This window comes from Enhydra lutris, unplaced genomic scaffold (genome assembly GCF_002288905.1).
Source record: "Enhydra lutris kenyoni isolate GAN:26980312 unplaced genomic scaffold, ASM228890v2 scaffoldscaffold19, whole genome shotgun sequence".
Lineage (NCBI taxonomy): Eukaryota > Metazoa > Chordata > Mammalia > Carnivora > Mustelidae > Enhydra > Enhydra lutris.
In genome coordinates this window covers 38,080,116-38,107,843 of record NW_019154103.1, presented here as the reverse complement: position 1 = coordinate 38,107,843, position 27,728 = coordinate 38,080,116, and the positions used below count along the sequence as shown (strand labels likewise).

At 35.3% G+C, this 27,728-nt stretch overlaps 1 protein-coding gene across 5 annotated transcripts in view; it reads left to right on the top strand.

Moving 5' to 3' along the window:
- LOC111148387 (casein kinase 1 gamma 3) overlaps nt 1-27,728 on the top strand; it is a 110,354-nt gene that overhangs the window by 8,883 nt on the left and 73,743 nt on the right. The window lies entirely within an intron of this gene.

Here is a 27,728-nt window from a genome sequence, read left to right as displayed (position 1 = left end):
GAAATACTTATTTTATATTCCAGCAATGAATACTTCCAAATGGCAGGCAAATATAGTAGGTAATGACATAGGTAGAGAAGAAGGAAAATTCCTGGTATTCTTCTAGTTTTATGATGTGTAAATATGTGACTACAAGACCTTTTAATAAAATCCTGATTTGAAGTGCAAACATAACCTAGTATTGTTTTGGAGGTGAAACTAGTAGATGCCAGTTGTTGGTGACATTTTCAGAAACTGGTATTTGTAGTTGCATATTTTTAAGGTATTATTTTATATTCTTTTATTCTAGAGATCTGAAAATAATGTGAATCAAAAAAAGTATACATCTTAAAGATGTGGAATCTTGTAATACCAATTTTCATTTAAAAAATGGTAGGTGATGTACTGAGTTCTTTTTTCTGTCATATGAATGTGAGCATATTGTGGCTCATATTCTTTTGTACATTTGAGTTCTGAAAGTAGTTTATAGTTCATGAAATATCCAAATGTAGTCAGCTCTTTAGAATCATTCCTTTGGGTGTGGGTATTTTCTGATAATCTGTTACAGGTTGATAACAGTATGTGTCATATGTATGTTTATTGTATGTTCCACTGTTGATACACATTTTAGTTGCCAAGTACTGATGAAGTTGTTTGTGAAGACTGAATGAAAAATAAAATCCTGAGGATTGGGAATGAGAATGTGAGATAAATCAAAATGTCTTTTATTATAAGCACTTGTTTAAAATCTTCTAATTCAAGATTAGTAAATTTTTTTCTGTGACGGAGTAAATGAGAACAAAAAGGGGTAATTTTAAAGATAATCCAGCTACCACTGGCTAGAAATAAGAGAAAAGTGTTTGTGAGGAGGGCTATGTGTCACGGTGGTTCTCAGCCCTGACTTCACATTAACCATTTTTTGGGGACCTTAAAAAACATGATGGGTAGAGGGATTCTACCCCTGATAATTGATATTTGAATCTGGGGGTGGGGTGCTGATATATTTTAGGGTTATTATAAGTGATTCCAGTGTGTGGGATGGTTGAAAATGTCTGATTTCTTCTCTTTCCCTTTTTACACATCTCTTAGCTCTTAACTTTCAAGTTCTCTTTTTAATTGAGATAAGGGTGTCCAAGTGAGACAAGAAATGTATAGGAAACATTTGCAAGAGGACCAGGTTTACAAAGTGACTTCTCTTCATAGTTTCGTACCCAGAATCCTTAGTGATGCCACTATATTCATTGGTTATTAGCAGTTTTTGCTACATACAGCCCCCAAATTAGAGGATTGTTGAAGTTTTGAATATTTGTTAAAGGGAAGTTTATCAAGAATAAATTAAAACATCATCTCAGATGCCTCTGAGAATCTTAAGAAACCTAAGTGATAAAAACAGTTGTATCTTTAAAGTATAAGACAAGAGTTGTTGCTAATCAAAAGTTTATTAGTCATAGCTTATATTTATCATATTTATAATATCACTGTATTGTATTTTCCTGGAACATAAGGTTGAAAGAGGCATTAATAGTTTAACTGCATGCGTACTGCTTTCCTCTTTTTTATACCATTGTCAATGAGAAATATCTCTGTTTTCCCCTAAGTGGAAATAATTTACTTCAGTTATAGTACATTGTGTAATATAGTATGTTGTCTATGACTTATTTAGTCAGTGATTGTATACATGTAGATGTACTATGATAAAAGGATTTTGTGGTTTTTGTATCTTGTCATTTATGACAGTTAGGGTCCTCTTTTGTGCCATATTTCCTAGGTCATAAACACCCTACCAGTTACAGCCTGTTGTGATACAATGAGAACAGGCCTTTTTTTTTTTTTTTTTTAAAGATTTTATTTATTTATTTGACAGAGATCACAAGTAGACAGAGAGGCAGGCAGAGAGAGAGAGAAGCAGGCTCCCCGTTGAGCAGAGAGCCCAATGGCGGGGCTCCATCCCAGCACCCTGGGATCATGACTGAGCTGAAGGCAGAGGTCCCAACCCACTGAGCCACCGAGGCGCCCTGACGGACCATTTTATGATGAGTTTAATATGTTAAATTCCACTCAAGGAACATTGTTTGCATGGTGGCAAAATTGGGTTTTGCAGTTCCTCTGTAAATTTCAAGCGTTAGACTTTTGTAAACTGCCCTAGAAGGACAATTTGTGGTAAAGAAATTTTGAAGTGGATGGAGTTGTAGAGGACATGTTCTTTGTGAACCTGGAGAAGACTTTTAGAATTATTTTGTGTTCACCAAAATTCCACAAGAAAATCACATGATTATAAGGCTTCCAGTAACACTTTGCACACACAGTGACTGAGCAATGGGTACTGTTTCCTTATCAACAATTTTAACATCCATAATGCTCTGGAAACCAAAAATATTTTCTTGTATGTTTGGCATAAATTGATTTTTTCGTAAAACTTATGTTGAACTGTTGTGTCTTTATTTCATAGATTTGTTGGTTTTACTGCAGAAATAGTAAATTTGATTATAATGTCCTGTTCCAGACTTCTGTGTGTCATCACAGCCTTTTTACAAGTTATGTGGTGCATACACTCTGTATCACCTGTCAAAAATCCCCTAAAATTCAGGATTCCAGAACATGCTTGACTCTAAGAACTTTGGAAAGGGACCTGTGGAAACTGCATTAATTTGCTTCTACTTCTTGTTTCTTCATTGAAACTACTCAGCATCTTATTCCTCTGAAATGGAGTTTCAGTAAGATGCTAGTCAATTCCTAGTGCTTTTTTTTTTTTTCTCTTGTAAATACATACATACCAAGAGGCACTTTATTTTAATCTGTGTTTGTTCAATAGTTGTTGAAAGCTTTTCTGTTTTTTTGGCACTAAGTTATTAACCCCTGTCCTGTGGGCTCCAGTGTGGTCCCAGGAGCATTGTGTAATTAGGATGCTCGGGATGGAAAATGTTTCGGGTAACTGGTGTAGCCGAGTATTCATCACACACTCTGTTTAGTCCTTGGGATTATATAATTTTACCTCTGCACATGGTAACTTCATACCAAAGCACCTGCAGGCAGTCCTCTTGGCTTCCTTTTTCATTACAGAAAGAAGCAGGGGTGTGGTTGTAATGCCTCTGTTTTAGTTTCCTTAAACTTCCTTAATTTGTTTTTAAGACTTCACTGCAAAAATCTATATACTTAACTGGCTTTTTTTTTTCCCCCCTCCCTGACCATCTTTTCTGTTTTTTTCTTTTCTCTCCTTTTCTTTATTACTCCACCCTCCCCTCCTTTGAAATCCTATTTCTTAACAAGATAAGTTCAGGATTATGTATGGTATTCTGAATCAGGAAAAAATGCCCTGCTGGTGGGAAAGGTGACAAATAAATCTGCATATTTTGGAATTTCCCTGAAGAGGACCTTATTATAGGGGAATGAATATTGAATTGCTTATTAGTGTTCTGTGTACGTGGTCTTTTGCTTTGTTTCCCTCCCTAAACACTGAGGGGGTGATGGGGTGGTGAGCACGGTTGTGCATGCTTTTTCTGTTGTGTTTTTGAATTCACCAAGATGGTAGGTATTTTACAGTATAGTTACTAATGGAAGATTTCGAGCTTACATAGTTAGGTTATATGCATTTGCTGTGTGCTCGGAAAGTGCTGTAATTCTCTTGTACATAGCATACTTTACATTATTGTTTGTTTATGCTGTGGGATGTCAGGGATTGATTGTCTTGTGTGCCATTTCATTTCCTGTATTTGGCACATGATAGGCCTCTCGTGATTACTTGTTTGTTGAATGAATGGATTAATCATTTCATCTTTTTTATTAGGGAGAATTAACATGGAAGAACCTTGATTAAATACTTCCTGAGGCACTGTGCTCACTCCAAACCAATTTAGTGGGCATCTTCATTGTTGTATGAGATATCTCACACAAATAAATTGGCCCTACTTTAAATATCCTAATAAACACAAGCATCTGACTTAGCTACTTAGGCTTAAAAGTAGAGAAATACTTTATAGAAAGGTTTTCTTTTTTTAAATGGTAGGAGTTGAAATTAAAGGCATTTATGGGCTAGCCAGAAAATTTAAAGGAAGTATTCAATTTTTGGAACATTTCACTTAATTATGATTTTGTTACAAGGTTTTTTTTTTATATTAGATAAAGTTTTTTTCTTTTTCCTGTTTTTACATTTTTGCACACTAAAGTTCACTCCCCGCCGCTATCCGTGCACACAACAATTCCGTTAGGTCCAAATATTTCCCTCCTTCTGCCCCTTTGTAGTAAACCCCTTCTCCCACTCCCAGCCCCTAACAACCCCTGATCTGTTCTCAGTTTCTGTACTTTTGCCTTTTTCAGAATAGCATATTAATGGAACTGTGTGGTATGCAGCCTTTTGAATCTAGCTCCTTCCCCTTTGCATAGGGTATTTGAGATTCAGTCACGGTGAAGCATGTGTCAGTCATTTCTTTTTGCTCCTGAGCACTGTTCCATTATATGGATGTACCTGGGCATGTTTATCTATTCACCATTTGAAGCATTTGTTTCCAATTTTTGGCAGTTAGGAATAAAGCTGCCCTGAACATTTTTGTGTGCAGTTTTTTTTTTTTTTTCCCTTTTTGGTGAATTGAAAATTTCACTTGACTTACTAAGTTCCTAGGATTAGAATTATTGGTCATATGATAAGTGTATGTTTAACTTTATGAGAAGCTGCCAAACTTTTCCTGAGCAGCTGTATACCGTTTTGTAGTCCCACCAGTAATGTTGAAGAGTTCTAGTAATAAGTAATTCCTAAACTTTAAATTTCCTGTATTGAATTACTTTTTAATAATAGCTTGTTAATTTGATTGCATACCAAAATACCATGGCAATAATATTCACCCTGAACATGATATTTTCATTGCTGTAGACCTATCAGATAGATAGTGATTTAGGGGAACCTCAGTTTTTAGGGAATGCAATCTTCATGATGTTTTGGAGCTTTTCTTTCTGGCTTAGATGAGCCATCCCTGATCTCTGTAAGAAAAACCAGGCCTGAGGCACCTGGGTGGTATAGTCTGTTAAGCTTCTGACTCTTGGTTTTGGTTTAGGTCCTGATCTCAGGGTTGTGAGATTGATACCCACATCATTGGGTTCTGCACTCAGCATGGAGTCTGCTTGAGACTCTCCCATTTTCTCTGCCCCTCCGCCATACTTTCTGTCTCTCAAATAAATAAATCTTTAAAAAAAAAAAAAAAGGAAGAAAAGAAAAGAAAAACTAGGCCTTAACCCTGGTGCCATATTGGGACTTAAAGTGTCTTTCAATTCTCTGTCTCTATCTTCTGGCTACAGCACTTATTTGGAGAAAGATTCCTGTGGTTTGGTCCAAGCAGAAAGAAATCCTTAGTCTGGAGAAGTGATAGTTTAAGCTTTTCTATCACTTGTTGCACATTTCATTATAGAATTTTGTAGAAATTAACTTGGTTATCTATGATTTATTGTCAGTTATAATATTAATTTATTTCTATGATGAGAATTGACGATATTAGCTTCCTAAGTAAAATTATCAAACGTTGATACTCTTTTTTTGTTAAAGGTTTTATTTACTTGTCAAAGAGAAAGAGAGAGAGAGAGAGAAAGAGAGAGAGCAGCAGGGGGAGGGGTAGAAGAAGAAGCAGGCTCCCCACTGAGCAAGGATCCCTCCCCCATGTGGGGCTCGATCCCAGAAACCTGGGATCATGACCTGAGCCGACACTTAACTGCCTGAGTCAGCCAGGCATCCCTCAGATGTCGATACTCTTGAGTGAACCTTTTAATTTTGTGACCTTTGCCTACACTTGATAATTATATATATTTTTACAAATTTAGAAATTAGCACTGAAGTTAAAAAGAAAAATAGAATTTCATTAGGAGAACTATGTATGAAGCAGCTACTGACTTTTCTGAAGTACCTTTTCATTTATCTGGTTTTATCAGTCAATGACCTGTTAGATAAATTAGAAGACTGAATTTATACTAAAGTTTTTTTATTTTAGTATTTTTTTTTTAAGTGATTACTACTCAGTGTTTTCTAAACATGTTCAGATCTGCTGAGTCAGGGTTCTCATTCTGCACATCAGTTACAAAGTGTCCTGTGATGCATAGATTGTCTGAATTTATCAAGGTGTATAAGGTTGTCTTTGTTTTCTGTCACATTTTTACTAGTCACTTCAGTTGTTCCTGCTGTGTTTGATTTTCTAATAATAGACGTACTAGAATTATTTTAAGATTAAAGTAAAATATAGTTTAAGGGCTCTTTTTGTTTAATGAGCAAAATATGCATTTTGTGACCTCTTTTAGTACATTCATTTTTTTTTCTTCTGGTTCATTGCTACGTTTTGGAGATTAGAAACTACAGTATAAATGACCTTTGATTCGTGAGGTGTTACCCCACTTTGAGCTATAAATTGCCTGTCTGTCCATACCTTTTTCTTTTCCTCTTTCCTTGAAAAAGACATGATCTTATAAATTAACATTCCTAAACTTCTAAGAGGTAGATTGTTCACTCATTCATTCATTTACTCATTTATTCAACGAACATTTAATAAATGTCTGCTATGTATTATGTATTATAATAGATAATGGGGAGATAGAGTTCAGTAAACTATTCCTGCCCTTCAGGACATCAGATAAAATAAATGGGCTATCTTAAGTTTGAGAAGTAAAAGCATTGTGCCTTGTCTTTCCTGTAAATTGGTTGTAAAATGTAGAGGTTTCATTAGGTTCACTTTAATTTTTTTTTCTTCCATCAGGAAGCTCAAAGGTTATCTTTTTTTTTTTTTTTTTTTTTTGGTGACGTTAACAGCAAGTGATACTTACCTACTTCCATTATAGGAGTTGCATAATGACGATACTTGAATTCTGTCATTTCTTACTTATTAGACAGGAATATGTTTAAAGAGAGGAAATTCCCCTCATCAATTAGGGTTGATCCTCATTATTAACAGACTCTATATTTGCAGATTTCTGTACTTGCTGAAATTTATTTGTAGCCCCCAGATCAACATTCTTGGTGCTTTCCCAGGCACTCATGATATGTACATGTACATGTGCAGAGTGGCAAAAAATTTGAATTATCCAACATGCATGTTCCCACCCAAAACTGAACAAGGTGATGCTCTGCCTTTTTGTTTTGTTTTTTGGGGCATATTTAATGCTTTTTGGGGGGTGATTTTGCTGTTTAAAATGACCCCCAAATGTAGTATGGAAGTGCTTCCCAGTGTTCCCTATACTCAAAAAGCCTGTGTGATATGCCTTCTTGAGAAAATGTGTGTTACATGGGCTTATTTCAGGTGTGAATTTTAGTGCTGTTGGCTCCAAGTTCAATGTTAATGACTCAACAAGATGTATTAAAATAAGGCATCTTTACACAGAAACATTCGTGAACAAGGTTGTATATTAATCGTTTGCTGACAATGTTGTGACCAGAGGCTTGCAGGAACTGAACCATTTATCTTCCCTAGGAGCATTGGTCCGTTGTTCTTGTTTCAGAGTTTGCTGCAGTTTTATAGAACATAACTCCTGGGAACCAACTGTTTTTAGTTTTGCTCGGATACAGAAGGATATCCTTTTTAATCGATATAAAAAGTATACTACTGTGCCATGGAATTCATGAAGTAGATAGACTTAAAAGGGCATGGTGAGACCTGTTCTGGGACAAGTTCATTCGTATATCCCCAGACCCTTGGATTGTGTTTGGTACAGGGTAGATATTCAGTAAGTATTTGTTGAATGCAAGTGAGTCCCTCAAAACAGAACATGACTTTTCCTTGACTGCTTGGAGTTTAAATTTAATACTGTTCCTATGATTGGGATTTGCAACCGTGTTTGCAATTTTACAGTGAGGTGACCTGCTCATAGAGATTGATCTTGTGAATTTTTCATTAATAGAAATTTACTGTGACCTCTGGTTGATTTTTCATTCCCATGACGCTTAAAGGGGCAGGAGATGAGGGTAACTTATGCTTCTCTGGCTGCACATGTAATAAATGTTTAGGGGGCTGGATATTTTCAAATTAAACTTCCTTCCTGTTCCAACCATTGAGACTCCTTAGCTATGATAAGGGGTATTACCAATGAGAGTATAAGTTCACCTGTGAAAATAAAGAGAGGAGGCATAAAAGATATTTTGAAGACCTATGATACAGTCATATCCTAGTTACTAGAAAAGAGTCACACCTAGATAGAAAATTTACTGAATTAGATATTCAGTAATGTTTATGTATATTAAGAAAATTTAGGCTTTAATAAAATTTCTCTTTAAAATTTGACTCACTTATAGCTGATTATAACCTAGCATGGTTTGATACTTCTGTGCTGTTACATATTTATTACAGCTTTCAAACTTAGAAATCTTCTCTGACCATAACTCATAGAAATCTGTTTATCACAACCTGTAAAGATGTATTTTCCATTGTGACCCGTGGATACATACACATTGATAAAAAGAACAAAAACAAAATCTCACTGAACAAAACTATCTTTATGATCTTTGTGTATTCCATTTTCTTTTCTGTATAATACTATTTCATTTAAAAAAGTGCTGCTCAAGACTTCTTATATTAGTTGAACAACCCACTGATTTAGGGTTATGATCAACACTTTGGGAAACCCTGTTCTAATAGAACTGGGGGCAATTTTTAGACTAGAGTTTCCTGGATCTTGAGAGGAATATACAGGGGGCATCACTGAAGTCAGGTTTCAAAACTGTAGTGTTGTTGATGATAGTTACTAAATGTTTTCCGAGACAAAATAAGTTTCTGTAGTATGTAATTACAGAAATTAATCTCCATTTTTGACATTACAGTTAATGATTTAGCTTTTAAAAATAAGTGTTTAGTCTTTTCTTAGACAACCACAGTTGAGCTCATGCCAGAAACCACTAACTGGGACACTTGCTGCTAATAGAAGCATGTGATATGCCGGCTAGCCATCACATCGCAAATATCCTTACTCATTTAAATTTCGGAGAAGCCTGCAGACATGTATTGTAATGTAATTTTTAGAGACTGAATAAGGCATTTGAAATGCTGAATGGGTCATTTCATATACTAAATAGGGACTTTTTCATTTAAGTTATAAAGCATTGAGAAATCAATGCTGTGACAAGTAACATGAAAAACAATTAATTTTAAAATTTCCATTATTTCTAATTTTGTATTTGCAAAAAACACTGACAGACATGTTGAACATGAAAAGATGACCACAGGAAATTTTCATACTTAATAGTACAGATACATGGAACAATTCTATATGTATTACAGCAATATTTTGGAAGCTAGATGGAGTATTAATAAGCATTTTAAAAAATTTAGAACGGCTCATTAATATTTGAAAGCTTTTGCTAGCTCTGGGTGTTTTTTTTATGAGGTACAACATACTATACTGACATGTTCTCAGACTACTTACTCTGTTTTATGTGGTTGCAATCTAAAGAAGGCCAGTTGGCTCTGTAATGTATTAAATTATTGGCCCATGAAGATTAGAGAATCTGATTTTCTATTTTATGTTTTGAAGATTCATCATTGATCATCAAATTAGGAGTATGCCAGTGGCCTACATTTCTGTTCATCTAAATCAGATTATGTGTGATGTTTTCTGTATTTAGCAGGTCTTTTTTTTTTTAATCTTTCTTAGTGGATGTTACAGCAAAATTGTATTTGTTCATAAAAGCAAAACAATTGATTATTTGTATTTGTTTATCAGTTCTTGAGGATAATTTTAAAATACATCCCTTGAATAAATTATATCTTTTAAATGCAGGTATTTAAGTCAGTATGCTGAAAATAGTGACAGAATCAAACATAATTTGTAAATATTTTGCTAGTGTTTATGCACATTCATGTAGCTTCATGCATGTTAATTAAATTCTTGTCCATTCTTTTGGTTATAGATAGTTCAGGGTTTCAGTTAAAAGGATAGTATCTTTTAAATAAAAGTTAAAATATCCTTAGGCAAAAAAAAAAAAAAATCCTTAGGCCATATGGATCATTATTTAATTTGCCTTATGAGAAGGTGTATGCTAGGCATATTTGTATGATACTTGTTCTCTCAGTAGTTTTTATTTCTCTGGATGCCAAATTTTTAAGTTTTCATGTTGTGTTTTTCCATTTTTTTTTTTTTTTTTTAAAGATTTTATTTATTTATTTGACAGAGAGAGATCACAAGTAGGCAGAGAGGCAGGCAGAGAGAGAGAGAGAAGCAGGTTCTCCGCTGAGCAGAGAGCCCGATGTGGGACTTGATCCCAGGACCCCGAGATCATGACCCGAGCCGAAGGCAGCGGCCCAACCCACTGAGCCACCCAGGCACCCTGTTTTTCCATTTTCTTCCTTGTAGTTTTTAAATTTAAAACTTCTGAGAGACATGTTTTTTTGCTAGTATTACTGTATCTGTAGGTATAATAGTACTATGATTATTTGTGGGCTTTTAGCAACTGGGGTGACTTTAATGGACATTCTGAATCTTGTATCTGCTTATATTTCTGTTTTTGCTTGACTATTAGAAATCAGAAAAATAAATTTGTTAAGTATGGGTACTGAACTATGTGGTATCCATTTTGTATTTAGTATTACATAGTTATATTTCTAGCATGACCTAGCTGCTTGCCTGATTTCCTAACTTGAAAATTTTCTCAGTTGGTTTGTAGTGTGTATATTGTAAACTGCCCTAAATACTTTTTTCTAACAAGGCTGGCTTTTAAATAAAGTAGAGATGTTAGTTTTTAGGATAGATTGTTTCTAAAAATGCATCTATAATTTAGTGAGAAAATGATATACTATTAAGTGGTTCTTAACTTTTTTAGGGTCATATAATCTTACAGTCTGTTGAAAGTTATGGATTCTGTCTTAAGAAAATGCTCAGGAGGTCCATGGATTTCAGGTTAAGAGTTCCAGTACTAGTGGACTCTATTTTCATTCAAAGTAAAAGCAAACCAAACCAAAACAAAAAATATGATTTGTAGAGGCACTTACTACTTTACTTTTTAATAACTTGAAATATTCTTTCTAGATTTTGACAGTGTTTTTAAGTTATTTTAGGACTAAGTATTTATTCATGTTAGAATTAATATTTTTATTAAATTAATGACTGCATGCTAGAATATTAAAATAAGAGAAAGATGTATAAATAATAGTGTCTTCCTCATATCTCTAATATTTGAATTTTTTAGTAGATAAAACCACTTTTTTTAACCCTTGAGGAAGAATTAAAAGACTGTCATTTTAATGCTTTAAATTTTTTTAATGCTTTAAATGCATTTTAGTGTTTTAAATGCTTTAGGTAGTATTTCTATAATTAAAAATAATATGCATATATTATTCTCTTTGATTCTATCTCAGATTATTTTATTGTTAGTAGGCTTCATGCCCAGAATGGAGCTCAGTGCATGCAGGGCTTGAACTCACTATTGAGAGATCAAGACCTGAGCTAAATCAAGAGTTGGACGCTCAACCAACTGACCCACCTGGGTGCTCCCTATGTCAAATTAAAAAATTTTTTTCTAATTTTAATTTTATTTGTTTCTAGCTTTACTGAGGCATAATTGACAAAATTTTATGTAAAGTGTACAATATGTTTTGTGTACATTGTAAAATGATTATCACAATCAAGTTAATTAACAAATCCATTACATAATTACTTTTTTTTTTTTTGGATGGTTGGTAAGGACAGTTATCTACTCCAAGCAAATTTTAAATATACAATACAGTATTATTAAAATACAATACAGTATTACTAACTGTAGTCACCCTGCTGTACATTAGGTTCTCAGAACTTACTGATCTTATAACTGAAAGTTTGCCCTTTGACCTACTTCTCTCCATTTCTCTTGGTGCCTGGCATCCACCATTCTACTCTGTTTCTATGAGTTGGACTTTTTTGTTTTTGTTTATGTTTTTGTTTTTTTTTTTAGATTCTACAAATGAGCAGTTCCCTGTAGTATTTGTCTTTCTGTCTAGTGTATTTCACTTAGTATAATGCTCTAGAGTTTCATTTATGGTGTCCCAGTGGCAGAACTTACTTCCCTTTTCATGGCTGAATAATGTTCCATTGAATATAGCCTGTTTTCTTTTTCCATTCATGTATGACAGACACAGTTTGTCTCCATATCTTGGGTATTAGGAAATAGTGCTTCCATGAGCATGGCAATGCAGATATCTCTCTGAGATACTTACTTCAGTTTCCTTTGGGTATATACCCAGAAACAGGATTATTGGATCATATGGTACTTCTATTTTTGATTTTTTGAGGAACCTTCCTACTATTTTCCGTAATGACTATACTAATTTATATTTCCATTAACAGTACACAAGGGTTTGCTTTTCTCCATATCCTTGCCAACATTTGTTAATTCTTACCTTTTTGATAATAACTGTCCTAACAGGTATAAAGTAATAATCTCACTGTGGTTTTGATTTGCACTTGCATGATAACTAGTGACGTTGAGCACCTTTTTTGTATACCTGTTAGTATATCTTCTTTGGAAAAATGGCTATTCAGATCATTGCCTATTTCTTTTTCTTTTTTCTTTCTTTTCTTTTTTTTTTTTTTTGAGTTGGGAAGTAATTCTCTTTAATTTTTTAGAAAAATTTGTGTAGAGTGAGTATTATTTCTTACTTAAGTGTTTGGTGGAATTCACCAGAGAAACCATCTGGGCTTTTTTATCTACAAATTCAGTTTCTTTTTTGTTTTGTTTTTGTTTTAAATTATTTTTATTAACATATAATGTATTATTTGCCCCAAGGGTACAGATCTGTGAATCATCAGGCTTATACAATTCACAGCACTCACCATATCACATACCGTCCCCAATGTACAAACCCATCCACCCTATCCCTACCATCCCACCTCCCCAGCAACCCTCTGTTTGTTTTATGAGATTAAGAATCTCTTACGGTTTGTCTCCTTCCTGATCCCATCTTGTTTCATTTTTTCCTTCCCTACACCCCAAACCCTCCACTCTGCCTCTCAGATTCCTCACATCATGGAGATCATATGATAATTGTCTTTCTCTGATTGACTTATTTCATTCAGCATAATACCCTGTAGTTCCATCCATGTCGTTGCAAATGGCAAGATTTCATATCTTTTGATGGCTGCATAGTATTCCATTGTGTATATATACCAGTTCTTCTTTATCCATTCATATGTTGATGGACATCTAGGTTCTTTCCATAGTTTGGCTATTGTGGACATTGCTGCTATAAACATTCGGGTCATTGCCTATTTCTTAATCACATTATTTACTATTGAGTTGTATGGGTTCCATATATATTTTAGACATTAACTCCTTATCAGATATATGATTTGCAAATACTTTTTCTCATTCCATAGGTTGCCATTTTATTTCATTGGAGGTTTCCTTTTGCTACAGAAGACTTTTAGTTTGATGTAGTCCTACCTGTTCATTTTACTTTTGTTATCTATTCTTTTGGTGTCATATTTAAAACATTCATTCCCAAGACCAGTGTCAGGAAGATTTTTTTCTGTTTTCTCCTAGAGGTTCAGGTGTTGTATTTAAGTCTTTGGCCCATTATGGGTTAATTTTTGTGAATGATGTGAGATAGGGGTCCACTTTCATTCTTTTGCATGTGGATGTCTAGTTGTCCCAACACCATTTATTGAAGAGACCATCCTTTCCCCATTTTATGTTTTTCGTGCTCTTGTCAAAGATTAGTTGACCATATATGTTTGGATTGATTTCTGGGTTCTCTATCTTGTTCTATTGATTTATGTGTCCTTTTTTTTATTTTAATGCCAATACCATGTTGTTTTGATTGCTGGAGTTGTGTAATATAGATTGAAGTCAGGAAGTGTGATGCCTTCAGCCTTGTTCTTCCTTAGGATTGGTTTGGTATTTGGAGTCTTTTGTGGTTCTCTGTGAATTTTAGCATTGTTTTTTCTGTCTGTAAGAAAAGCCCTTGGATTTTTGATAAGGATTGTGTTGAATATATAGATCACTTTGGGTTATTTAATCATTATAACAATACTAATTCTACCAATTTAAGAACATTGGCTCTCTTTGTTGTATTTGCGCCTCCTCAATATTTTTCATTAATGTCTTACATGTTTCACTGTATAGGTCTTTCACCTCCTTGGTTAAATTTATTTCCAAGTATTTAATTCTTTTTGATCCTATCGTAAATGGGATTGCTTTTATAATTTCTTTTTCAGAGCATTCATTGTTAGTATATGGAAGTTCACTGATTCTTGTATGTTGATTTTTGTGTCCTGTAACTTTACTAAATTTGTTTGTTATAGCTAACAGTTTTTGGTAGAATTGTCGGACATATAGCATACCAAAACTAATGAATATAACAAAAATACTTCTTAGAGAGAAATGTATAGTGATAAGAGCCTATATTAAGAATAAAGAAAGGCGAGCCTGGGTGGCTCAGATGGTGAAGCATCTGTGCTCCGCTCAGGTCATGATCCCAAGGTCCTGGGATTGAGTGCTGTGTTTGGCTCCTTGCTCAGTGCAGAGTCTGCTTCTCCCTCTGCCTCTCTCTCTCTCTCTGTCTCATGAATAAATAAATAAAATCTTTTAAAAAAAAGAGTAAAGACCTCATATAAAGGAACCTAAAGTTTATAGTTCAAGGTAAAAGAAAAAGAACTAGAAGAAGAAAAAACTAAGTTCAAAGTTAGCAGAAAGAAGGAAATAATGAGATCAGAGCAGAGCTAAGTGAAATAGAAACTAGAACAACAGAAAAGATCACAAAATGAAGAGTTGTTCTTTTAAGGATAAAATTGATAAAGTCTTAGCTAGCCTAAGAAAAAAAGAGGAGACTCAAAATTAGAAATAAAAGAGGAGTTACTGCAGCTAATACTGCAGGAATACAAAAGCTTGTAAGAGACTCTTGTAGGCAATTATTGCCAAAAAATTGTGTAATCTGAAAAAATAAAGTCATAGAAACAAACAACCTACTAAGATTGATTCAGGAAGAAATAGAAAATCTTAATAGACTTGTAATTACTAAGGAGATTGAATTAGCAATGAAAAATCTCCCAACAACAACAACCACCACCACAAAATAACAGGGCTTTACTGGTGAATTCTACTAAACATCTAAAGAGGGATGAATACAGTTCTTCTGAAACTCTTCCAAAAACTGAAGAGGAAGTAATACTCCTAAAGTCATTTCACGAAGCCAGTACTACTGTGATGCCAAAGCCAGATAAGGGCACTATAAGAAAAAAATATTACAGACCAATATCCCTAATATATATAAATGCAAAAATCCTCAACACAACACTAGCAAACTTAATTTACTGGAACATTTAAAGGATCATATACTATGATCAAGTGGGATTTAAGCCTGGAATGCAAGGATCCTTCAACATTTGCTAATCAATAAATGTAATACAGCACATTAACCAAATAAAGGATAAAAATTGTGTGAGCACCATAATAGATTCAGAAAAAGCCTTTGACAAAATTCAACATTTGTTCATGATAAAAGTCTTGAGAAATTATGTATAGAAGAAAGTACCTCAACATAATAAAGGCCATGTGTGACAAGCCCATAGGTAACATCATATTCAGTGGTGAAAGGCTGAAAGCTTTTCCTCTAAGATCAAAAACAAGACAAGGATGCCCTCTCTTACCACTTGTCTTCCACATAGTACTGGAAGTCCTAGCCACAGCAGTCAGACAAGAAAAATCAATAAGAGGTATTCAAATTAGACCAGAGGAAGTAAAATTGTCTTTTTTTTTTTTTTTTTGGCAGATGTATTATCTTAGAATTTTCTACTAACAGTGATATAATTTTAGCCTACACATTTCCAGTTACCCTTCTGTCTTTAAATGTTTGGAAAGTTACTATTTTTACTTCCTCTATTGCTTACCTTTGACATTTTAAATAACATTTTTACATTTCTGTTTTATTCTAGAATTTTACATTCTCTCACTGTCTCTTTTTTTCCCTCATTATGTCTTTACTCCACACTTTGTAAGGTACAGATACTCTTATTTCTCTTGTTTCTTTTACCACTTCTACTTCCACTTAACAGCTGAGCATTTGTCAATTGTATCAAGGTTGGACAATTTATATTCTCTTCTGTAACATTTATCTTGCATTTTTGGGGTAGGATTGATTCTAAAACCTGAAAATCAATGAACCGTGCTTGCATTGTTAGGACATGCTGGAGAACCAAGTAGTATGCTAGGATTAAAAATTTTTTATTGTTTTTTATTGTAATTCCAATATAGTTAACCTACAGTTTTATATTAGTTTCAGGTATACAATATAGTGATTCAGCAATTCTGTACTTTACTCAGTGCTCATAGTGGTAAGTTTACTCTTTCTTCCCCATCACCTAGTTAACCTATTTCACTCATCCTCACACCCCCTCCTGTCTGGTAACTATCAGTTTGCTATAGTTAAGAATCTGTTCCTTAGTTTGTCTCCCTCTTGCTCTTTTTTTCCCTTTGTTAGTTTGTTTTGTTTATTAAATTCCACATATGAGTGACATCCTGTATTTGTCTTTCTCTGACTTATTTTGCCTAGCCTTAAACTTTCTTGCTTCATCTGTGTTATTGCAAATGACAAGATTTTATTTTTTTATGGATGAATAACATTCCATTGAATACATATACCATATCTTCTTTACCCTTTGATCTATTGATAGACACTTGGGCTACTTCCATAATTTGACTGTTTTAAATAAATAACGATGCCATAAACGGAGGGTATCCTTCCTGATTAGTGTTCTTTGGGCCCTTTTTGCTCTAGTTCAGGAAAATTTTCTTTGAAAAGTTTTCTTAATTTTCTCTGTCCTTTGCATTTGTTGAAATTATTAATTTGAGGGGCATCTGGGTGGCTCAGTGGGTTAAAGCCTCTGCGTTTGGCTCAGGTCATGATCTCAGGGTCCTGGGATCTAGCCCTGCATCCGGCTCTCTGCTCGGCGGGGAGCCTGTTTCCTCCTCTCTGCCTGCCTCTCTGCCTACTTATGATCTCTGTCTGTCAAATAAATAAATAAAAATCTTAAAAAAAAAAGAAATTATTAATTTGAAGTTGGAGGTGTTTGATTGCTTCATCCTGTGTGTTTTCCTTTGTTTTCTTATTTTTGTTTTGTTTATTAAGATTGTTTCCCCACTTGATCTTTGCTTATTCCATTTAATGTAGCATTATTTTGTCATTCTCCCTCTATATTACTGTTCTTCTCAAAAGCCTCTCCGGATCTAGTTATTATTTTTGGTAGTTTTTCTCTTCTTTTGTGTGGGTGATCTTTTTTTTCCAGACTTTTTACTTGCCTTTTTTTTTTTTTTTTTAAGATTTATTTGACAGAGAGAGATCACAAGTAGGCAAAGAGGCAGGCAAAGAGAGAGGGGGAAGCAGGCTCCCTGCTGAGCAGAGAGCCCGATGCGGGGCTTGATCCCAGGACCCTGGGATCATGACCTGAGCCGAAGGCAGAGGCTTAACCCGCTGAGCCACCCAGGTGCCCCTACTTGCTTTTTTTGTTTGTATTTTTCTTTCATATAATTAGCTTTCTTCCCAAATATAGTAATTCTGAATTGTTGGTTCATTAGTCTCTTGGTGTCATGTATACACGATTGTGCTTATTGACTCTGAGTTTCCACATTAGAATGAGTACTCAGGGCACCAGTCTGTAGGCAAGGAGTTCTTCAGAATGCCAGATGGGGATAGGTTTCATTTTGTGATGCCAGAGTATAATTTTCCCTTCCCCATGTTCTCCTTTGGACCCTCCTTTAGCTTCTTTAGAGGTCTGTTCTTATTTTGTTTTGCTTTGTTTTGTTTTACATAGGAGATAGTTAATCTTAGTTAGTAACAGTTTTCCCATTCCCCCATTTTACCCCTGCCTCCCGTCCCTTCTTCTTTTGTGCTCACTATTTCACCTTCCTTTAGGAAGCCTTTGTGGACTTCTAGTTAGGCAGATCACTTCTTTACTTACCTGTTGTATTTTCTGGCACTTAGTTTGGGATTTTGCTTCCTTCACTCTTTCACCTGTAGTATATTCGTTTCTTCCCATCTTCCAGAAGTTTATTAATGTTTCATGTCTCCAAGTATTACTGGTAAGAATATACATAGTTACAGTTGTTAACTCTTAAAAAATAGGATATTTAAATAGAAAGGTATATATATATCATAGTCAGACACCATGTTACAATTTTGTAGGTTAATGATTTTTTTCTTCTGTTCTGTGTGTGTGTGTGTGTGTGTGTATGGTCTTTTTGTTCAGAAATGTCTTGGAGCCCTGTGTACATGAATGGGGCTTGTTGAGTGGTGGTCGTCCCCCTCCCCCACCCCCGCCCAGTTTGGTTCAGATTAGGATTGGCCAGTATCGAGGTGTTATAGAATACTGAGAATATAGGATGGCAAAAGGCAGAAGGAAGTCCCAGGCTGCAGATCCAGCTAGAAGGGAACAGTCTGTATTTTGAGAGGTCAGACAGTTAGCAAGAACAACATGAGAAAGTAAAGTGGGTAAGAATATGAACTCAGGAATTCTCCTTTTTTAAATAATTTCTCACCTTATCAGTTACTAACTTCATGATGCTGCTCGTGCCATGTGATTTCTTTAAAATTTAGTTTCCTTGTTGGTAAAAAACTGTTTTGAGAATTTATGAATTAATCTATTTAAAATACTTAGTGTAGTAAGTGCTCAGCAAATACCAACTGCAGAGATTACACACACACACACACACACACACACACACACAGCTTCTGCATTTTCCGGAAAAATTGGTATGTCTAGATTCTTCAATGGCACTGATAATATTTACAGCTGAGTAATAACTGCCCCTTTCAAGTGGAGTATTTGCTTTCTAGTTTGCTGTAGTCCCTAGTATTCTTTATGGTCTTAGTCTCTGCTTGATTCACTCATACAGTTTACCTGCCTTACTTGTTTGGGCATTTGGATTTGTGACTCATGGTCTATTGGCGTTAGGTAGAGCTGAAAGAGTATCTTCAGTTTCCAGAACTGATTTTTCTTTGGTGCTAGGATGAATCACTACAGAAGACAGAAAAGCAGATAGTATTAACAGAGTAACTCAGGCAAGGGAATGCTATCTCATCCAGAACATTCTTGGGAGCATGGGTAGCAGACTGGTTGGCATATGCAAAAAATCCTCATTGAGGTCTTTCAGGTGAACGAAGAGCCTGATGTTAGGGGGTCTGGTGATAAGTAGCTGGGGGGGCTTTAAGTAGAAATTATACACCTAAAACCTGGAAATGTTTAGAGATAGAAATAACTCATTTATTAATCTGTAATATCTATTGACTGCCCTACATGCCCAGTAGTGTACTAGGTTCAGAGATCATGAAGTTATATATGAGTCGTCGTCATCAAATTCAACAGGCAATTTTAATACTGTCCGTAATATAAGGGCATCCTTAGAAATCTCCTAGTCTAATTCTATTTTATAATTATTAAAATAAGGATAGCCATATCAATCCTTGCCCAAATCTTTGCTACTAGTTGGTATTCCAAGACCTCTTTTTTTTATTATCCTCCATAGGCAGGTAGCATCAGAGAGGTCTGGAATCATGTAGTGAGGGTCCCCAGACCTGACACAACTGTTGTATTAGAGCAGGGTACAAAGACTGGAACTTAGGTAGGAGAGAAGGTTATATTACCTTACATAAAACTCATTCTTAGAAAATTGGAGTTAGAGATTCTTTTGGGGGACTTGAAGTAAGTGGCTATGTTGGAGAAGCCTACATGGCACAGCACTATAGGCACCTTCTAGGACCTGTAGGTGTTGTGTAGGACCCGAGGGTAGCCTCCATCCCAGAGCCAGCAAAACAGGGGCCCTTACTGTTACAGGGCCAAAATGTGAATTCTGCCCATAATCTGAAAGGGCTTGGAAGAGAATTCTTTCCTACTTTAGCCTCCAGATGAGAATGCAGCCTGGCTGATACCTTGAATGAAGCCATGAAGCCCTGAGCAAATGACTCAGTTGAGCTGTGCCCAGACTTCTGATCCATGAAAACTGTGAACTAGTTAAGTGTGTATTGCTATAAGCCTTGACATTTTTGCTAAATTGTTACACAGCACTGGAAAACTAGTACTTTTGGTCATGTCCGAGTATATTGTATTCTTTAGTATAGTGTTATAATGAACATAGTGCTTTACTATCTAATTTGAAATACCTAGTCCACCCTGTCCTGTGCTTTAAAAGCATGGTCATAGCAATTTGTGGTGCGCTGTGCAACAGTTCGAAATGACAGGTGTGCCACATATGCTCTCTCACAACTACTCCACTCATGTAACCTGAAGTAGCCATCAAGATATGTAAACGAATTGGTATGGATTCATTCTTTTTTTTTTTTTTTTTAAGATTTTATTTATTTATTTATTTGACAGACAGTGATCACAAGCAGGCAGAGAGTCAGGCAGAGAGGGAGGGGGGGGGAAGCAGGCTCCCTGCTGAGCAGAGAGCCCGATGAGGGGCTCGATTCCAGGACCCTGGGATCATGACCTGAGCCGAAGGCAGAGGCTTTAACCCACTGAGCCACCCAGGCGCCCCTGGATTCATTCTTACAAAAACTTATTCATGAATGATAAAATTTGAATTTCATATGATTCTAATGTGTTATAAAATGTTATTATTAATTTTTTTCCCAACCATGTAAAAATGTAAAGACCATTTTTAGTTTGTGGTGTACAAAACAAATCACAGGCTGAATTTAACCTGTAGGCTGGAATTTGTGGCTATAGTTAATAGCTAGACTTGTAGGTGATACTAGTACTATTGGATAGTTGCTATAATAGGGAAAGTACTAGTTTGAGATCCTTAATAAGAAAATATTTCAATAAAAAATGTATTTTGTAAAAATATTTTAAAGACTAAAAAATCTTATTACGGGTTCATGAAGAGTTTCTTTTGAATGTGGTGAACTGGAAAGGCTAAAACAGAAAAGAGCTTCCTTTCTCACTAACCACATTATCATGTATCTGCTTTGATTATTCTCCCTTCCTCACTCATAGATGATATCTTAGTTTCCTTTGATATCTTGTTACATATTTATAAGAATAAGTTCACTTTTGGCAGTGGACTTATTTTCAGGTATTAAGAATACCTGTTCTGGTTTTGAGGTTTAGTTTTAAGCTAATTCATTGTTCTTTCAACCACTATCTCCCTACCTCTCACTTTCAGGCCTGGCTCTTGGCTCTGGAACTTTGTTTGGGGAAGAGATTTGACTCTTTCCTGCCCCCCACCCCCATTATGCTGGCCCTTGCTCCTCTACCATTCATATTGGGTAGAGAGGTATGAAGACGAAAGGGCAAAAGTCCTTTCATATATGAAACACGTTCATAGGGTCTTTCTTTCATGAGGCACTTCTGGTTTGTCAGAGGCTTCATGAGGACTTCTGTAAAACAAAGCTCTAAATATTGCTGTGCACAAATATGTGCCTACATGCATTACAAAAAAGGTCTGGAGCATACGCACCAAACTGAAAGTAATGGTTATTACCTCTGCATAGGCAAGTGGGTTGGAAGACAAGGGGTGTGGGTGTCCCAAGGGGTATTTTTACTTCATCTTTATTATTTGAATTCTTAATTACATGTAGATTGTGTTTTGGATATTTGATTAAATGTAAACCAAAAACTATGTATTGAAAATAACATAAAAGATTGCAAAAGGAAAATTACTTCTAGAAGTAATAGAAGTATAGAAATATAGAAAGGCTCTTTAAGGTGCTCAAGTAAAGTACTGATATATTCATTAACTTTAAGAAAAGTAGGGTTTTCAGATAACTTTTATAATAATGTTATAGGATGGAAAAAACATGAGCTTTCTGATGTAGCACTGCATTTTGGGTGTGGGTTATTTCTAAAAGTCACATTTTGAAGTGTTGTTGGTACTATGACCTATGATGTGTAGGTTTTAAGTATCATTTTATGAGCTTGGACAAATGCATACATCTCTGTAGTCCTTTCCCACTTAAGATGTAGAACATTTCCTTCTCCCAGAAAGTTTCCTCATGCTACTCTTCACTCAGATATCCCAACACCCTAGGCAGCACTGGTGTGATTTCTATCACCACAGCTTGTTTTGCTGATTTTAGAACTTCGCGTAACTGGAATCATATAATATGTACTCATTCGTTCCTGACTTTGTTCACTCAAATATGTGAGAGATTTTGCTAAAAAAAAATTAAGTTCTTTTAATATATACAGAGCTATTGATATTTTCTGTTTCATCTTGTAATCCTATGTTGGATTTCTAAAAAAAATTTGTCCATTTCCCTTTAAAAAAAAGATTTTAATTAATTAATTTATTTTAGAGAGAGAAAGAGAGCGTGCACAAGCCTTAGGGGAAAGGGAGAAGACAAGCAGACTCTACACAACAGTCTTGGAGCCCAACATGGGGCTGGATCTCATGACCTGAAGTTCACGACCTGAGCCAAAATCAAGAGTCAGTTGCTTAACCGACTAAGCCATACAGGTGCCCCAAGAAATTTGTCCATTTCATCTGAGTTATCAAATTATTGGCATAAAGTTGCTCATAATTGTCCTTTATCCTTTTAAAATTTGTAAGATCTTCAGTGATGTGCCTTCTTTCAGTATTGTTATTGGTTATTTGTATATTTTCTCTTTTCATTTTTGATCATTTTTGCTAGGAGTTACCAGTTTTATTGTTAATTTTCAGAGAAGGAGTATTTTGGCTTTATTTACTTCCTCTGTTGTTTATTTTCTACATTTATTGATTTTGTTCCCTGGATAATTTCTTTGAATTTCCTTTCAGGTTCATTGACACTTTATTCTGCTTTATTCAGTCTACTTTTAAGTGTATCCAGTGAAGCTTTTCATTTCAGATATGAGTCTTTTTGTTCTAGAGTTTCCATTTTTTTAATGATATTTTGGCATTTATCAGCTGACACTCCTGTTTTCACTTATTAAGACTATATTTTCATATAAGTCCATGGGATATTAATAATAGCTTTATTAAAGTATTTCTTTCTTTCTTTTTATTTTTAAAGATTTTATTTATCCATTTGACAGCGAGAGATCACAGGTAGGCAGAGAGAAAGAGAGGGAAGCAGGCTCCCTGCCAAGCAGAAAGCCCTCTGCGGGACTCGATCCCAGGACCCCGAGATCATGACCTGAGCTGAAGGCAGCGGCTTAACCCACTGAGCCACTCAGGCACCATATTAAAGTATTTCTTAAAGTGATGTCTAATTTGTTCTTTTCTAGCTATTTAAAAAGAATACCTAGGGTACCTGGGTGGCTCAGTGGGTTAAGCCTCTGCCTTCAGCTCAGGTCATTATCTCAGAGTCCTGAGATCAACCCCCACATCGGGCTCTCTGCTCAGCAAGGAGCCTGCTTCCGCCTCTCTCTCTGCCTGCCTCTCTGTCTACTTGTGATCTCTCTGTCAAATAAATAAATAAAATCTTAAAAAAAAATAAAAGAAGAAAACCTAGATCATTGCTTAAAAATGTTTTTAAGTTAGGCATTTAAAGCTTCTGATTTTGTTCTAAGTGTTGATCTAGATATAGCTTACAAAATTTAATGTTTCATTATTATTTTGTTACAGTTTTTTTCTAATTTCTCACATTTATTTTTCAACTTATTTATTTATTTATTTATATTAACATGTAATGTATTATTTTTTTCAGGTGTACAGGTCTGTGATTCATCAGTCTTACACAATTCACAGCACTCACCATAGCGCATACACTCCCCAATACCCATCCCCCAGCCACCCCATTCCACTTTATACACAAAAGTGTATATAATTCCTTTTTTTTTTTTTTTAAGATTTTATTTATTTATTTGACAGAGAGGTCACAAGCAGGCCGAGAGGCAGGCAGATAGAGAGGGGGAAGCAGGATCCCTGCTGAGCAGAGAGCCCGATACGGGGCTCCATCCCAGGACCCTGAGATCATGACCTGAGCTGAAGGCAGAGGCTTAACCCACTGTGCCACCCAGGCACCCTTATAATTGCTTTTTAAATTTTATTTTGATCAGAGAATGTGCTCTGTAATACTTCAGCTCTATGAGATTTAAATTCTGACACAGCATATGATCTTTCTTGGTGAGCATTTAAAGGAAATACTATTCAGTAGTTATTGAATGTTATATTTTATTAATGTCAGTTAAGTGCAGGGTATTGATGGTATTATTTAGATCTATGTCAGTATAATCCTGATATTTTTGCTTCCTTTTAAATTTTTTGAAGATCGATTTATTTATTTTCTAGAAAGAGCATATAAGAGCATGGGGAGGGGCAAAAGGGAGAGGGAGAGAAAATCTCAAGCAGACTCCCTGCTCTGCGTGGAGCCTGATGTGGTGGGGCTTGATCTCATGACCCTGAGATCCCATGTGAGCCAAAATCCAGAGTCAGTCCCTCAACTCCCTGAGCCGCCCTGGCGCCCCTAGATATTTTTGTCTTCTATTTTATCATTTATTGAAACATTGTTAACATTTTCACCTTTGATCATCTTTTTTCCTTTAGTTCTTCATTTTAGTTTTTTATTTTGCTCATGTGTATTTATGATTTTTATGTTTTTCAGCTTAATCGAGATTTTTGGCATTATGAAATGGACCTCTGTATCTTTGGAGATATTTCTTTGTTTGGCTATTTACTTTGGTAATATTGTAGCTTCTCAAGTTTTCTTACACTTGCAATTTGCATAGTGTATCTTTGTCTCATCTTTTACTTTCAGTCTCTTTGTCTTTGTATTTAAAATTGTTTTTAGAGGTGAATATAGTTGGATGTTGCTTTTTTTTTTTTTTTTAATTTTAAAGATTTCTTTATTTAACAGAGAGAGAGGAAACACAAGCAGGGGGAGCTGGAGTGGGAGAAGCAGGCTTTCCGCTGAGCAGGGAGCCCGATGTGGGGCTTGATCCCAGGACCCCGGGATCCTGACCTGAGGTGAAGGCAGAGGCTTAACCCACTGAGCCACCCAGGTGCCCCTGGATGTTGCTTTTTAAATACAGTCTGACAAATTTTCCCTTTTGAGAATGTGGTCTATTTTCATAGGCCTTTGTGTGTTTTTGACTGTAGTGTACTGCTCTTTATTTTCTTTTTGTCTCATGTCTTCTTTCTCTTTTGTTTTAATTAGATGTTGTTTATTGTTTTTATATTTTGCCTTAGCTGTTTAGTTATTCCTATTCAGTTAAGTTTTTGTATTTGTCCTGCATATTAAAATAAACATTCTTTGCTTGACATTGGCCACTTAATATTGAACCACATCATTCCCCACAAATATAACAATCTTAAAATAATGCAATTCCATATACTTGCCCCATTTTTGTTGTCATAAATTTTACTTCCATTTTTTTGTTATTAATGACACTAAAAAGTTATTTGTGCTTTAATCAGTAATTTATCTTTTAAGGAAATGAATACCCATGCATTTTTTATTTCCAGTGCTCTTGATTTCTTTTCGAAGTTTCACATTTCCTCAATTTATAGGTTAATGTTTTTCACTGAATTTGGGACAGTTTGAACCATTATTTATTCAAAATTTTTTCTGTCCCATTCTCTTTATTCAATTTACTAGGACTTTAACCACTATTTAGTAGTTTTACAGTCCTGTTTTCTAATTCCACTATCAGGATTATTTTGGAGTGTGTTTCCTTTGACAGTTTGGTTTCCTGGCTGTGGACTTTCTAATTATTTGCATGTCTGGTAATTTTTAATTGTATGCTAGACATTAGGAGTCCAACATTGTTAAGAGTCTGGGTCTTTTGTCTTTTTAAGTATGTTCAGTTTTGTTATGGAATGGAGGGAGGTTAGCTGATGCTTTTCTTAATAGATCTAGGCTTGGTTTTAGGCTTTAGTTGAGCCGTGTATTGTAGTCTTTACTCTAGAGTATGGTCTTTACTCTTAAGAACTGGTCTTTGTGGTGTCTCAGCTGAATTCCTGGGATATTAATGAGTTTCCTCCACCATGACTATATATGAACTTAAATCTCTCCCAGCACTGTGCAGCTGTTAGTAAGTATGTTCATTATTCATTTAACCCCATAGTAGCCATTGTCTAATAGGTATTTCAGAATATTGCTACACATGTAGTCTAGCTTTCTGCCTACCACTCTTTATCCCCAGCACTGTACCACTGCCTCACCTTGTGTACCACATCCTACAAATTTCACTTGTTTCAGCAGTGACTGATCTGTAATCACTGTGTTGTACCTGTGTCTCACCTCCCTGTACCATGGTCAGAAAATTATCCCTCCCTCGAGAGCTTAGGTAAAGGTGGGACTCACCTTATGTGTTTGCTTTTTCTCGAAGAGCATAGACCATAGTGCCTGTTACTCAATACCTGAAAATGGGTGCTTTATAAATTTTATCCATTTGTGTAGTTATTTACAGCAGGATGGGCAGTTCAGTATCAGTTGTTCTGTTATATTTGGAAACAGAATAAACAGTGCATGTCTTTTACAGATACTGAAGAGATGCTTATAGTTTTATTTGCAAAATATGAGTATGGCAGAAATACTATGAAACAACTTAAACACATTGGGGGTTAGGATTAAAAGCCTATTTGGGGGATTGCTGGGAATTAATCGGAAGATACTATTTGTTTCAACTCTTGTTGCAATTGTATTATATAATAAGTTTCAGAAATACGAGTAAGGAGTCCTTGATATTCATCCAGGTTTCCTTATTAGTGACTATGTTTTGAAGTTACTTCTTTAATTACAGAGAATAGGAATCCACTTAAATTGTTCAAACAAAAGTAGGAGAATTGCTTAAGCTTGCAGAATTGAGGTATGTTAGATGGGTGAAATTCCCAGAGAAGATGAATGGGGAAGACTCCTCCAGAAGCCTTTTTTTGAGCTTTGAGTGTTTTCATGTATCTATTAGAAAATATAAAAACCAGTCTTCTCCACCTCCGCCAGTATTTCTTAACCTTGTGAAATTACTTTTTATTTTTTTTTAAGGCCTAGTTCAAATGTTACATAAGAATTGTTTCCCATGATGGGTGGCAAGAGTGTTCTTTGCATTACCATTTCTGAAGCCCATTTCCATATATAGTTATAAGTAATAGTAAATATTTATTATTTATTTATTAATAAATAGTATTTGAATTCTTTTTAAAAAGGTTTTATTTATTTACTTATTTGACACACACACAGAGAGATAGAGAGAACGAGCGCGAGCACACATAGGGGGAGCAGCAGGCAGAGGGAGAAGGAGAAGCAGGCTCCCTGCTGAGCAAGAAGCTCAATGTGGGTATCCCAGGACCCTGGGATCATGACCTGGGCTGGAAGGCAGATGCTTAAAGACTGAGCCACCCAGACTCCCGTATTTGAATTCTTTTTTTTTTTTTTTTTTTTTTTTTTTTTTTAAGATTTTATTATTTATTTGACAAAGTGAGATAGAGAGAGAGAGGGCACAAGAAGGTGGAGCAGCAGGCAGAGGGAGAGGTTGCAGGCTCCTTGCTGGGCAAGGAGCCTGATGTGGGGCTTGATCCCAGGGTACTGGGATCATGACCTGAACCAAAGGCATCCACTTAACCAACAGAGCCACCCAAGTGCCTTGTATAATTTCTAATAAATACTTGAATGAATGAAGTTCAAATGAGAATGTATATTTGAAAAGATTTTGAAAATGTATGTACGTGTATATGGACATGTGGAAGACAGTTTTACTAAAATCTTTTACTGATTTGCAAAATGTATTCTCTTTTTTTGCTTTTAAGTAGAAAATCTTATATTGACTTACAGGTAAAACTGAAATGGTTTTAAGTTGTAAGGTCTAGGTTAGTGAATGTATACTGGCTTATGAAATAGCAAATTTTTGAAGTATTTTTAATTTTTAATAAATTTCCTTTGTTTTTATCATCTCTTTGTTATTAAAGTATA